Source organism: Physeter macrocephalus, chromosome 6 (genome assembly GCF_002837175.3).
Source record: "Physeter macrocephalus isolate SW-GA chromosome 6, ASM283717v5, whole genome shotgun sequence".
NCBI classification, from domain to species: Eukaryota; Metazoa; Chordata; class Mammalia; order Artiodactyla; family Physeteridae; genus Physeter; species Physeter macrocephalus.
In genome coordinates, this window is record NC_041219.1 from 4197575 (window position 1) to 4211564 (window position 13990).

Here is a 13990-nt window from a genome sequence, read left to right on the forward strand (position 1 = left end):
CCCTGCATCGGCAGGCGAACGCGCAACCACTGCGCCACCAGGGAAGCCCGGTAAACACCTATTAACGGTGGAGCTTTAGAGTAGGCAGGTGCTCTGACTATTCCCCAGAACCAAGAGTGCTTAAAAATACTATCACCTACTGTGTAGCGCAGGGAGCTCAGCTTGGTGCTCTGTGATGACCTAGATGGGTGGCATGGATGGGGAGGGAGGTCCAACAGGGAGGGGATATACGTATATACGCAGAGCTGATTTGCTTTGTTACACAGCAGGAAACTAACACAACAGTGTAAAGCAATTATACTCCAATTAAAAACAATGCTATTATCTTCTGCTCAGAGTGATGGCAAGATAGAGTAGAAGGGGGGGGCAATGGTGGTGTGTGTGGTGAGGGAGGGTTGGTGTGGACATGGGCCAACGGAAGCAATCTTCTGACTGAATGTACTGATGGATTTGAAGGTGGTGTGCGAAGAACACGTGCCGTGCACATCATCCTCAGGGATCCACCTCAAGTGACCAGTGTGTTAGTAGCAGAGGGAGAATGGAACACGGGGTTCCTAAAACCCAGCCGGATGCTGCCTCCGGCACCATGCCATCTTGGGCACGTGGAGGCTACACCTCTCTTCTGATATTTTATGGTTATTTAGAGTTTAGCTGTAGTACAGTCTGCATGTGCCAGTGCCTGATGGGAGGAAGTGAATTAAGTCTCCTCGTGCTGTTATTTATCAGCTTGTCTACAGTTTTCATCGTAAGGCCAAGTTATCCCAGAGATATCAAGACTTTACTTGGTGGAGCACCAAGCATGGGGGAAGGAGAGACTCAATCCTTAGAAAAGTTCAAGAGGCTAGATCTTTGAGGAAAAGGGACAGCTCAGCCTGAAAGCTTTGAAACTTGCTTCTGAAGAAGGTCAAGGAGTGTGTGGGTGTTGGAGGTGTTCAGTCAACCAGAAGGAATTCTGAACAGCTTGGCTTTTGCTGTGTATATGGAATGGAACTGGGTTTTTTCTTTGCTTCTTTTCAGTAGATTGCAAAGATGGTTACACAAAAGATTACAAGCTTCCTGAGGAAGAAGATGGGACATTAGTCTGGAAACTACTTTGTAACTATGTTTCTCTGTACTTTAGATATTTTGGCTTAAATTAAAGGTAGCAAAAACATATAGTTTATGCTATGATGTAGGTTTCGTTTTTATCAAAAAAATTTTGCATACTACATTACCGAAGGTGGGTTCAGATATTAAGAATAAATGGCATAAAGAAAGATTTCCAAGGCTTCCCTGGTGGCGCAGTGGTTGAGAGTCCGCCTGCCGATGCAGGGGACTCGGGTTCGTGCCCCGGTCCGGGATGATCCCACATGCCGCGGAGCGGCTGGGCCCGGGAGCCATGGCCGCTGAGCCTGCACGTCCGGAGCCTGTGCTCCGCAGCAGGAGAGGCCACAACAGTGAGAGGCCTGCGTACCACAAAAAAAAAAAAAAAGAAAGAAAAAAAAAGAAATATTTCCAGAGATGATTAAGGTGAGGTACCTGAATCAGTCACTATTTGCACTTACTATTGTAGTGTGTGATTTTGTAGACCAGGTAAAGATAATTTCCTGCAAAATTCTCCTAATCTAGAACTATTCCTTACACTACTCATTTTGCAGACATTTGAGAGGAAAACATAGCAAGAGAAAGTGCAGTGCTCACCTAGTGTAGAAGTATGCATTTAGTTCTCTAGTCTGCATCATTTATATGTTATACTCTCTGGGACTATAAACTGCTTAAACAAAAGAATAGGAATGAATGGTAGGGAATCAACCCATTTGTTTACTCATTGTAAGCAAACCATCAGATAATCAAATCACAAAAATCTTTGTCTCGCTAGCAGTTTCACTTATCTGAGTATGTAAATCATCCTCTCACCTCTTCACCTTACTTCACAAGAGAAATAGGAATTGAATGGTATCCAAACGTCTTGGATGCATTTGCTTCCTTCACTGTACTTTACACTCAGCGTAAAGATAAGGTCTGAGCGTTCTTTTTCAATTTTTAAACCCAAAGCTGATTATAAGTGCAAAACACTTCCAAAATATATACTAAGAAAATGAATGTATGTTACATTTAGATTAAACAGGAGCTCCCAGGAGAATTTTAGAAACACTTTGGAAGTTGGGGAAGTGGAGAAAAGAATGCATATTTATTCATAGGACTTATGGTGCTTACCTATAAGAAATTTCAAATATTTCCCTTCCAAACAAGCATATATGCCTCATACATTCCATCATGATTTATAGATGTGAGTTCAGGAGGTAAAGTCATGTGGGGTAAGAAGAAGGTATTGAACAATAGTCAAATCAATTGAGGGTTGCTTAAGTCATTGACCTTTGTGAATTCTAGTTCTGGTGGCAATGATAGGTGCTTTAAAATATTTAATTATTTAACACTTACTTTGCACTTTCTATGTACAGGACTACTCTAAATACTTTATAAGTAATTAATAGAGCACTATGAGGTAGATGCTGTAATTATCTTTACAGAGGAGGTTATGGAGGTTCAGGGAGATTAATTAAATTTCCCAAGAACACATAGCTTGTAAGAGGCAAAGCTGGGGCTTCCCTGGTGGCACAGTGGTTGAGAGTCCGCCTGCCGATGCAGGGGACACGGGTTCGTGCCCCGGTCCGGGGAGATCCCACATGCCGCGGAGCGGATAGGCCCGTGAGCCATGGCCACTGAGCCTGCGCGTCCGGAGCCTGTGCTCCGCAACGGGAGGGACCACAACAGTGAGAGGCCCGCGTACCGCAAAAAAAAAAAAAAAAAAAAAAAAGAGTCAAAGCTGGGATTGGAACTCAGTCTGGATCTGAAGTCTGTGCTCTCTGCTCCAGTTACTGAAGAGAGAATATATACATACAGTTTCTCTAAAAGCTTAAGCCATATAATGCTGCAATATGAGAAGCAAGGGAGAATATACTCTTGCTGTATTTTCTGTTTTCCCTAGACAGTTTTGTTCTCTAGGTATACCCAGGATAGTTAAAGGGTCTAAAAACCATTTAATATGAGGAAATGATGAAGAATCTAGGGACATTTAACCTGGAGAAGAGAACTCTTGTTGGGAAAATGACCGGAGCAATTCTAGGCTTTACATGACGTTCATGAAATACAGAGGAAGAAAGAGCATCATTCCCAGCACCTTAAGAAGAGCAAAGAGGCTTATTTTCTAGAAGCCTCCAGCAAACCCCCTGTGTTAGGGTCCTCCAAGAGCAGACATCAAAGTAGGATTATATGTGCTGAGCTTTTATAAGAGAAAGTGCAAGTGTGAAATGAAATAAGGAGCTGGGAAGGCTGGAAGAGCTGTCAGACCTTGCCAGAAGTCTCCTGTGCAGTGAGAGAAAGAGAGAGAAAGAGTCCTACATTGCGGTGCCCTCTGAGCAAAGCCTCAGGGAAATCCTTTAGCCACAATCAGTTGACAAAGGAGTTCAGTGTCTCCCAGGAACCAGTCTGTCTTAGTACCCTTAGGATCCATAAACCAGGGGATGGATTTCAAAGTGCAGCACCTGGAGCCCTTGGTCAACCACGCTCCTGTGACAGGAGATGAGATGCATTCTCATGGCTGCTATGTCTCTCCTCACAGTTCGTTGGTCCATTATTAAATTAATCTTTGTATCGGGATTAAATGCCCTGATTGGCTGAGGCCTGATTTCTTGAACCAGTCACCCTGGCAAGGGAGATGGGATTTCCCATAGGCCCATTAAGTCCACCGTCTGAGTTAGCTTCCCCTCCAGCATGTGGGTTGTGACCATCTCTTCCTCCTCCAATTCTCCCTCTATCACTTCTCCAGCTTTCTTCAACAAAGCTTTTGAAAAATAAGTTTGCTTTCCAGGAGCTGTTCTCTTCTAGGTGAAAATGGGAGAGCTGGGTGTTCTCTCAGGCACTGTATTAGTGGCATTCTGCCAACGTTGTCTTGAGATGGCTGTTGAAGGCTCTTGAGGCTGGCATGATGACAACTGAAAGGGCAGGTTGCCCTTAATGTCCAGTAACTGGAGGTAGCAAAATACAGTGCAGTGCTTTAGAATCGTAGTGTTCGGCTGACTTTGTAAAGAGAACTGTTTTATGTATCCATCGTGGGTGCTCAGCTAGGTATGGATACACACCAAGATCACATGCAGCTGGCATTTTAGGGGACCCATAGAAAGACAGACAAGCACCTAAATAATGAGGGCCATGCAGAGAATTTCAGTAGTCATCTCAGTAACAACTTATTTCATTGCAGTGATCTTTACTGTGGTGTGCCCTGCTTGAAAGAATACAAGTCAACAACACAGATAAATGAAAGGGTGATTATCCACTTTGAAAAGGCATAATGAGTTTACACGAGAATCTCTTAAATATCAACAAAATGCATTTACAATGCAATTCATTCTGTATAATACTTCACGTTTTTTTCCAGAGTACAGCCATTGGATTAAGGGCTGTTCACATACATATGGTTTGAAGAAATATATTTCAGATTGATCTTGCTGAAGCCAATTTCAACACATTTTTATATATCTATACATCCAGAAATATTCATGAAGGCCCTACTATGTGCAAGGCCCTATACTACACTTTTATACTTTGACTAGGTGGTTCTGGGGTGAGGCCCAGATTCTGCATTCCCAACAAGTTCCCAGACCACACTTTCAGTAGCGAGGGTTTCTAGAAAATCAAGCTGGGAAACTGGGCAGCAACTTAGAAGATATGAGAGGCATGGAAACTCCCAGCCCAGTGTCAACCACAGGATGAGTCTGGGAAGGATGCTTGCCGCTGTCCGCTAGCGGTTGGGCCTCTGGTAACCTCACTGCCACCAGCACTAGCTGCTGCATGCCCTCAGCTTCCCCTGTTGTTACTGGACACTGGGTTTTGTAGTCCCTGAAGATGAACTGAATTCCTATTTGCAGTAATTGCTCCTGCCTCCGAGACCTGAGTGAGACCATTTGGTTGAACAAGCCAGGGGAGCACACCTGTACTCTTTTCCTTGGAGAATGGGAAAGGCTGGTGGTATCTACTCTTTTCTGCTTCTGTAGTGGGGGTCAGGCCCTGCTTTCAGCCATGACTCACAGTATAAGAAATTCCCCAGGGCTTCCCTGGTGGTGCAGTGGTTAAGAATCTGCCTGCCAACGCAGGGGACACGGGTTTGAGCCCTGGTCCGGGAAGATCCCACATGCCGTGGAGCAACTAAGCCCGTGGGCCACAGCTACTGAGCCTGTGTGCCACAACTACTGAAGCCTGCGCACCTAGAGCCCACGCTCCACAACAAGAGAAGCCACTGCAATGAGAAGCCCGCGCACCGCAATGAAGAGTAGCCCCCCCTCGCCACAACTAGAGAAAGACCGCGCAGCAACGAAGACCCAACACAGCCATAAATAAATAAATAAATAAATAAATAAAAGAGAAAAAAGAAATTCCCCAGACCTAAGAAGGAGGTTCAGATGCTGGACAGCTAAAAAAAAAAAAAAGAAAAGATAAATGTCCACTATGAACGATGTGAGTTTATGCATATAAAAAAGACTCGTTTAGGCATGTAGCTCACCTTTACATGAGCCAATGCACGGAGGTAAAATTCCCACATAGCTTAACCTTGGGCTCACCACTCCTCTCCCCAACCTCAAATGGAAGAAGTGGCTCTCCTGTGTTATGTGGCATGCTCATGTGGCCCCTTTCCAGAACATCCCCCTGTTCCAGTTCTCATTTGCTTTATTTCATCTCCCATTTCACTGCAAATTTTTCTTGTGTCAGGAAGTTTTTTCTGGATTTAGTTTGTGAGGGTCAATGAGCTCCAAATGTATCCCACTCATCTGCCTGATGGGATTTATAGGGTAACTTCTCCAATATTAAAAAATAAATGTAAATCTTAATGTTGTGGCTAAGAAGAATGAGAAATGTCAAAGTGTACGCACATTGGTTCCCCCTTTTAAGATCACTCTTCCTCTCCACACTGGAAGCTGGTTTTCATTAAAATGTGACATTTATCTTCCCAAAGTGAATTTGTCTTGCTACAATAATAGAAAAATGTCACAGTTTGCTGCAAAAAAAAAATACAGGAAAAGATAAATAGCAGTTTTTAATGAAAACCTTAATTTTAAAATAATGCTTTTCTTAAATACACAATACTCTAAGAGAGGCAAAAAATGTCATGAGAATTCAAATAAAGTAAATTCTAATGTCCTCTGAGGAGAATACACTGAACAAAGATGCTTGTTGTCAAAACACTGCAAAGCACTGCAATAGAGCCTTTCATTGCCACATACGTTCCCCTACTACCAGTCATGAAATGCAGGAATTGTAGATGATTAGGAATGGAGATGGTAGGTTTAGACTTTGTTGGGTGAGATGGGGAAAGGGTGCCTGGGACAAGCAGCCACTGGATGGAACTTCCCCACTTTTAATCAGATGTAGACACAGCCATCAGTAAGAGGGCTCAGCTGCTGGAGTGGATGTGACTTCTCCAGGCCGGACAGACTGCCCCAGGGCTGGCATTACAGACCACAGTTAACTTAAAAACTAACTATGCATAACTTAAACATTAACTTCTCAGATGTAGCTAATAGGAGAAGCATTAGGCTGGAGGTCCCAGACCTAATTTTAATTCTGGCTCTGACCTTCTTTCCTCATCTGAAGAATGAAAGGATTGGTATAAGTGTTCACAAAGATTTTCCCTCTTTTCAGATTGCGGGGTCCCAAAGATGAAAAGAATTTCTCTCTACAACATGCTCTGCTGGGAGAAGAAGGGCAAGATTAGGAAAGGACTTTAACGAGAAATGGAGGAAATGATAACCTTGAAAAGTCAGAAGTAGCTAGAGAAAGAGGGAAATGTGGAGAGGCCTTTGGTGGGTAGATAATAAGAGGACTCCTCGTCAAAATACACGGGTGTTGCATTCCTCAGCCCCTTTCCCTGGGGCTGAGCAATGGAGGGGACACTTTGACACAATCATTCGCTGATGGTTCTCAGTAGTTTTAATATCTGTTTCCGAATGAGATAATCGTAGTAACTCACTACTAGGCGAAATGATATTCTGATTATCAGTGGGGACAAGATAAAATCAAGTCTCATATCACAGTTTCTCTTCCATTGATCCTTAAGACCCTCTTTTTGAATATAAGACCAGTAATCTCTATGCTTAGACCTTGAAACATGATTCAGAACCAAGGTAGAGATAAGAATCAGGAACCAAACCCTAGCCACAGCCATGCAAGCGTCTAAGTGAAGGGGACTGGTTTTTGTTTTTATATACATTAGTTTTCAATGTGTTCAATATATTGAGAAAAGAAAAAGAGGAGGCTGGCTTTTTAAAAAAGAATTCGTTTTTAATCTTCTGGTAGTTGAGAGTTACACAGATCGATAGATTTACTTACTTTATTTTTAATTTTTGCCACTTGAATTATAATTTGCCTTGGTATGGTCCTCTTTGGGTTCATCTTGTTTGGGACTCTCTGTGCTTCCTGGACCTAGATGTCTGTTTGCTTTCCCAGGTTAGCAAAGTGTTCAGCTATTATTTCTTTAAATAATTTCTCTGCCTCTTTCTCTCTCTTCTCTGTCTGGGACCCCTATAATGAGAATGTCAGTACATTTGATGTTTTCCCAGAGGGCTCTTAAACTATCCTCATTTCTTTTAATTCTTTTTTCTGTTCATCCTGGGTGACTTCCACTACTGTCTTCCAGTTTGCTATCTGTTCCCTGTATCATCTAATCGATTGTTGATTCCTTCTAGTGTAGTTTTCATTTCAGTTATCGTATTCTTCAATTCTGTATGGTTCTTCTCTACATTTTCTTTGTTAAAATTCTCACTGTGTTCATCCACTCTTCTCGCGAGTTTGCTGAGCATTTTCTGATCACTACCTTGAACTCTTTCTTGAGTAGATTGCTTTGCTTTTCTCCGCTTCATTTAGTTTTTGTTCTGAGGTGTTGTTTGGTGCCTGCATTTGGAACATATTCCTTTGTCTCCTCATTTCGCCTAGTTTTCTGTGTTTATTTCTACGTAGTAGATAGGTCGGTTACATTTCCTGCTCTTGGAGAGGTGGCCTTAGGTAGGAGATGCCCTATGGGGCCCAGCAGCACACTGCCCTCTGGTCACCAGAGCTGTATGCTCTCGGGGACCCCCTCTGTGGGCTGCGTGGGCTCTTCTGTTGTGGTGGGCTGACTACTGTAGGCACACTGGCAGGCAGGGCTGGCCCCCAGCCTGGCTGGCTGCCAGGCCCTGCCTTGTGCAATGGCTGCCCACCTGCTGGCGTGGGCCTGGGTCCCAGCGTGGTGGGCTGGGTTGTCCGGGACTGGTGCTGGCCCACTGATGGGCAGTTAAGCCCCTGCTTCTAGTAGGTTAGAGGGAGGACTCCAAAGTGGCACTTGTCAGCACCAGTTTCTTGCAGTAGAATGAGCTCTCAAAAATGGTTGCTGGGGCTTCCCTGGTGGCGCAGCGGTTGCGCGTCCGCCTGCCGATGCGGGGGAACCGGGTTCGCGCCCCGGTCTGGGAGGATCCCGCATGCCGCGGAGCGGCTGGGCCCGTGAGCCATGGCCGCTGGGCCTGCGCGTCCGGAGCCTGTGCTCCGCAACGGGAGAGGCCGCAGCAGGGGGAGGCCCGCATACCACAAAAAAAAAAAAAAAAAAAAAAAAAAAAATGGTTGCTGCCAGCTTCTGTGTCTCCATGGGGAGTCCCAGTTGCCTCCTGCCTATTTGGGAAGCTCTCCGAGATCAGCAAGTGGGTCTAACCCAGGCCCCCTTCAAACTACTGTCTCTGCACTGGGACCCAACACATTTATAATTGTGAACCATTGGAAACAAACATCAATCATGAAGGGGTAAGTTAAAAAATTAGGAACTCATGATGGAGATCAGTGTTGCTCAACCCTTTTACCTGTTTCCACATCATTCCACTTACACATCCTACTCTTAACTGGAAGGGAACGGAGGACATAATGAGAACCACGGATTCAGAACTGTGCATTTATTGGCATGGAAAAATGTCCCAGCATTGCTGACTGGAAAAGCCAGGATCTTTGATATGATGTAGAATTACATCTACATATACAAATCCATAGGCAACGCTAAGCACATTCAGCAAAATGCAAATGGTGGCTGTCTTTAGAGACTGGGGTTTCAAGTGATTTCTAATATCATATTTGTGCTTTTCTGCTCTGTTTGAATTCTTATAATGAGCATATATCATATTTATACTCAGAAGAAAAAGCAAGAAAGCATTTTTAAAAAGAATAATAAACATAAGCAGTAGTAATCAGCAATAGGTTTAAAAAGCTGGAAAATAATTTTTTCTCAGAATATAGCAACTCAACAGAATAGTAACAGTTTTTTAAATGCAGCACAGTTTGGTGGTCTTGTGTTTCATTAGTTTTTCTACCAGTTGAATGGTGTATGTAAATACATGCTCTAAGTAGAATCCACCGAAGTATTCAGATAAAAAGTGAGATCTAAAGATGTGATGTGGGTCAAACATCTGAAACTTTAGTCAGAAATAATACCAAATGGTTAGCTGTTTTTTATCATTTACAAAAAGTATGTAAATGATGAAGTTTTCATTTGTCATGCAGACATTGTTAGAATTACTGAGACGTAGCTTAGAGAGAAAGGGAAGAGGCGTTTGGTTTTATACCTGCTTTTTAGAAGACATTTGTATGAAAGAGAAATAACAGTGTCAGTAACATCTCAAATACAGAGGACATCTAAAGGTACAGGACACATCAGAGGTATGTTTCAGACATAGTGACAAATTTCAAAGAGCACTCCATTGTTAGAAGGTTATGCAATGTTGAAATACTAGTTTGGTACTCAAGAGGTAAGGTCTTTAAATGGTTATCTTTCATTAGATTTATTCAGAAATTTAGTATGTGAGAGTTTAGTGCTAATAAAGAGTTACAAAGCTCAGCAGACAATTGGAATAAAAGATTTTGAATTGAGCAGAAATACCTCTCCTCCCTGCAGACTTACGATTATGTGCAGTGAATGAGTGTTGGCATTAGAAAGCTAAACCACATAACACATACAGAATGTTAGTATTCAGTAAACAATCACGACTGCAGTCATCAAGTGCCGAAAGTCTGCCACGTGTGTTCCCAGCCTCCTTTAAAAGTAGTGCAGCTGTTACATTAATGGATGAGAATCCAGGGTAATATCAAGGAATAAAAAATTGTTCAGTTTGATGAGTTCTAGGGGGATGTCATCTTCAAAATGTGCCTAATTCGATAATACCAGGGCATTTCTGAGAGATGAAAGAAAATAAGGATAATGTGATGTAAATAGATACATTATTATTTTCATCTCTTTTGACATAAACCATTCTATAAGCAAAATGACAGCAAAGAGGTGAGAAATAGGGAGGCAGCCTCTTCAATGTGTAGAAAATTGTGTGGGTGGGCTGAGAGCCATGGGTCAGAGGATCAAGAGTGGACCCCAAGCAGACTGGCTTCCCCCTAATAATTGCAATATTAGATCACATTCATGGAATGTTTAATATGTTCCAGACCTTTCGCTAGCTGCCTCACATGGATTAGATCATTTAACCTTCACCACCACCCTGCAGGGAAAGAACTGTTATCACTGTCATTTTACAGATAATGAAAATTGAAGCTTGGAAAAGCTAGGTAACTTCTCAAGGTCACATAGTAAGGAGTGGAGCTGGTATTTGGACTCAGATATGCCGATGGGTCCCTCAGTCACTACATTTCATTGCTTCCCCGTGCCTGCTGGGTAAGGAGGGCCTTCGTGTATGTAACCTGCCGGAGCCCTCATCCTCAATATCCCAAACCAGTTTCTTTTCGGGAAATTGGGAATCTTTTTTATCTTATGCCTTGGAAATACTTTCTGTCAAGCCAGGTTCAGGCTGTTTTTATCCTGTTGTCCTTGAAATGCTCTCTCTCCACCTGCTTTTCCCCCCAACCCCCTGAAAGCTCTTGAAGTTGATCTACAGAAGAGTTAAATACATACGTAATTAGAAAGCAAGAGGGAAAGGATGGGCCTGGAAGTGCTCAGAACTCAAATTTGGGTGTTGAACCCTCTGGCAGTATTCTTCCTTACTCTGTCTAGTGACTTGAATATGGCCAGCAGACATGAAATGTTCCTGGAGATTTGAATCACTATTGCAGTTCAACTTCTTCTTGGTTCAAATTCTTTTGAAAAATGAGACCAGGCTTACTCAGGGTAGGAAATGAGTGGTAATCCATTTCACAATTAAGGCAGTCTTCTTTTTTTTATTTTTATTTTTATTGGAGTATATAGTTGATTTAAAATGTTGTGTTAGTTTCTGCTACACAGCAAAGTGAATCAGTTATACGTATACATATATCCACTCTTTCTTAAATTCTTTTCCCATGTAGGTCACCACAGAGTACTGAGAAGAGTTCCCTGTGCTATACAGTATGTCCTTATTAGTTATCTGTTTTATAAAGGCAGCCCTTGTTACCTCCATTAACCCAGAGAAAGGTTGCTGGGAATGTGTGCCTCCAATTTTCTTGCTCCCATTTCTTTCTTAGAGGGAAAATAAGGTGATTTCATCTAGACATTTTTACTCTCAACTCTATTTTTTAATAAAGAATTTAAGTTATTTACTTTCATCCTTTGAAAGATGAAATCTCCTTGAAACACAGTGTTGACCACTTTGATCACTTGGGTTATGTATCTAGACCAGGACATTATACTATTCATTAACGGTAGCAATAATAACCATTGGAAATGCTAGAATTCATTTGTAGAGAAAATTCCAGATATCCTCAAGACATCTTCAAAGTGTTGACAAGCCTCAATCAATTAATAATCAAAATCCATGCTAGATCACTGAGATTTTAGATAAGAAATCATTCTTAAAAATTTTGCTACTAGGGCTTCCCTGGTGGCGCAGCGGTTGAGAGTCCACCTGCCGATGCAGGGGACGCGGGTTCGTGCCCCGGTCCGGGAAGATCCCACATGCCGCGGAACGGCTGGGCCCCTGAGCCATGGCCACTGGGCCAAACAATTTTGCTACTAAACATGGTGTAATCATTTTCAAAGATAATAGAAATTTAATAATAGATTGAGTAATGGAACTCAAAACTATCATGCATGACTACTAGATTAGACCTAGCATCTGTTGAGAAATCTATCGTTGAAATGGGTAAGCACAATTGTGATTTGTTACTAAAATGGGGAAAAAATGACGAAAACATCTCTGCCCAATTGAAGAGGTCATCCTTCCTTTATCTTATTCAGCTTCTATAATGAAACTTGTATTACTACTTCAGTTTTTGTTTGTTTGTTTTGTTTTGTTATTTATTTATTTATTTATTTTTGGCTGTGTTGGGTCTTTGTTGCTGCACGCGGGCTTCTCACTGCGGTGGCTTCTCTTGTTGCGCAGCACGGGCTCTAGGCGCGCAGGCTTCATTAGTTGTGGCTCGCGGGGTCTAGAGCGCAGGCTCAGTAGTTGTGGCGCACGGGCTTAGTTGCTCCGCGGCATGTGGATCTTCCCGGACCAGGGCTCGAACCCATGTCCCCTGCATGGGCAGGCAGATTCTCAACCACTGTGCCACCAGGGAAGCCCCTCTTTGTTTTTTTTATCTCTTAGCAGCAGAAAAATTTTATTCCTTTTAAGGACAATTAAACCACATCCAAGGCCTTAGCTTACAGACACAAACCAAAGTAGCCATTAAAGCATTAGATATTGAGGTATAAGACATACAGTGAGGGGAATGCTTTGCCATCAGAGGGTGACACTAAGCTTGCTCAATGGGCAGTGAGCTCTGCTAGTGAGTAGGCGAGGTTGAGGGTAAGTGCGTATCTGCAGAACCAGAGGAGAACAGCTGCGCTCTACAAGTACTGAAGCATTTAGACCACATAGGTAGGGATATACTTTCACGATGAAGGCAAGGGGAGAGAAAGCGAAGTGCCGCCCCACGAGGCATTAGGCTGCCTCACCGAGGGCCACAGTGGAGAAGCGGACCTCTCCTTGCTCACATTCGGTGACTTCTCTGCAGCCCCTGGCAGCGTCCTGCAGCAGTGAGTCCTTGGAACTGGTGCCACGGTTCACCGGAAAAGGCCTCCATCCATCAAGTTCATAGAGGTGGCCATCCACGTTGTTAAACAGAATAAAATGAAAGTTCACTTTGTCATCTACCCGACATTGGCCTTCCTGTGCCACGGCATGATGGGCTCCCTGGAGGGCTTCATTCTTTTCAAAGCATTTTGCTCTGTCTTCAGGGGACAACTTCTCTGTTTCAGAAAGAAACTGTTTCAGAACTGACCCATCCTCAAACTCCAGTTTGTCCTGATTATTGGCCACTGCATGAATGAGAGTCTGATGGTTCCACAGGAGTTGCCAATGGTCTGCTTCATGAAGTACACCTTAGGACTTACTTCTTGTCTCTTCAGCTCTTCAATCTGTTTTTTCCTGAAGTTCTCATGCTGGGCCATGAGAGGAAAGAGCCACAGCAGCGCGCAGGCTGGCGCTGCCACTGAGCCCAGAGACTTCTCCTCCAGGCCCAGCACGTCCTCCAGGCGCCACTGGCCTGCGGCCCCCAGCCAGGCCAGCACCTTGTTCAGCATCTCCGGGTTAATCTCCATCGCTTTGAGCTGCATGTTCGCGAACTAGGGAAGGAAGCACAGCCCAGAGAAGAGGAAAAACAGCCACTACTTTAGTTTTTGTATCTTGTCCAGATTCTTACTCAAAATATTAGCCAAGTCATGTATTATCAGTGCTTCTCACTATTTAGTTAGGTTCAAAATCTTACCATTTTATCAAGTACGGATGGATTCGAAGACTGAGAATCACCGATATGTCTGTATGAAAGACTCCTGGGAGATAATGGGCACGAGGAGATTTTTTATTAGGAAGAAGGAAGAATTGAATTAGTGAGCTGGATCCATATTTCTATTGCTAAGTTTCAAAGCTGCTTGCTTCTTTATGCTTATAGAAGTAACTCAATTAAGCAACAGATTTTTATTGAGCATAAAATATTCTGGGCAAGGTGATACATGAGGGATATTCCCATACACAGAGGAGGGTAA

The 13990-nt window shown here is 43.2% G+C and overlaps 1 pseudogene; it reads right to left on the reverse strand.

Annotated features, from left to right (window-relative positions):
• Positions 1-12887: 12887 nt before the first annotated feature.
• Positions 12888-13561, reverse strand: LOC102995282 (ubiquitin carboxyl-terminal hydrolase isozyme L1-like; annotated as a pseudogene).
• Positions 13562-13990: the final 429 nt, after the last annotated feature.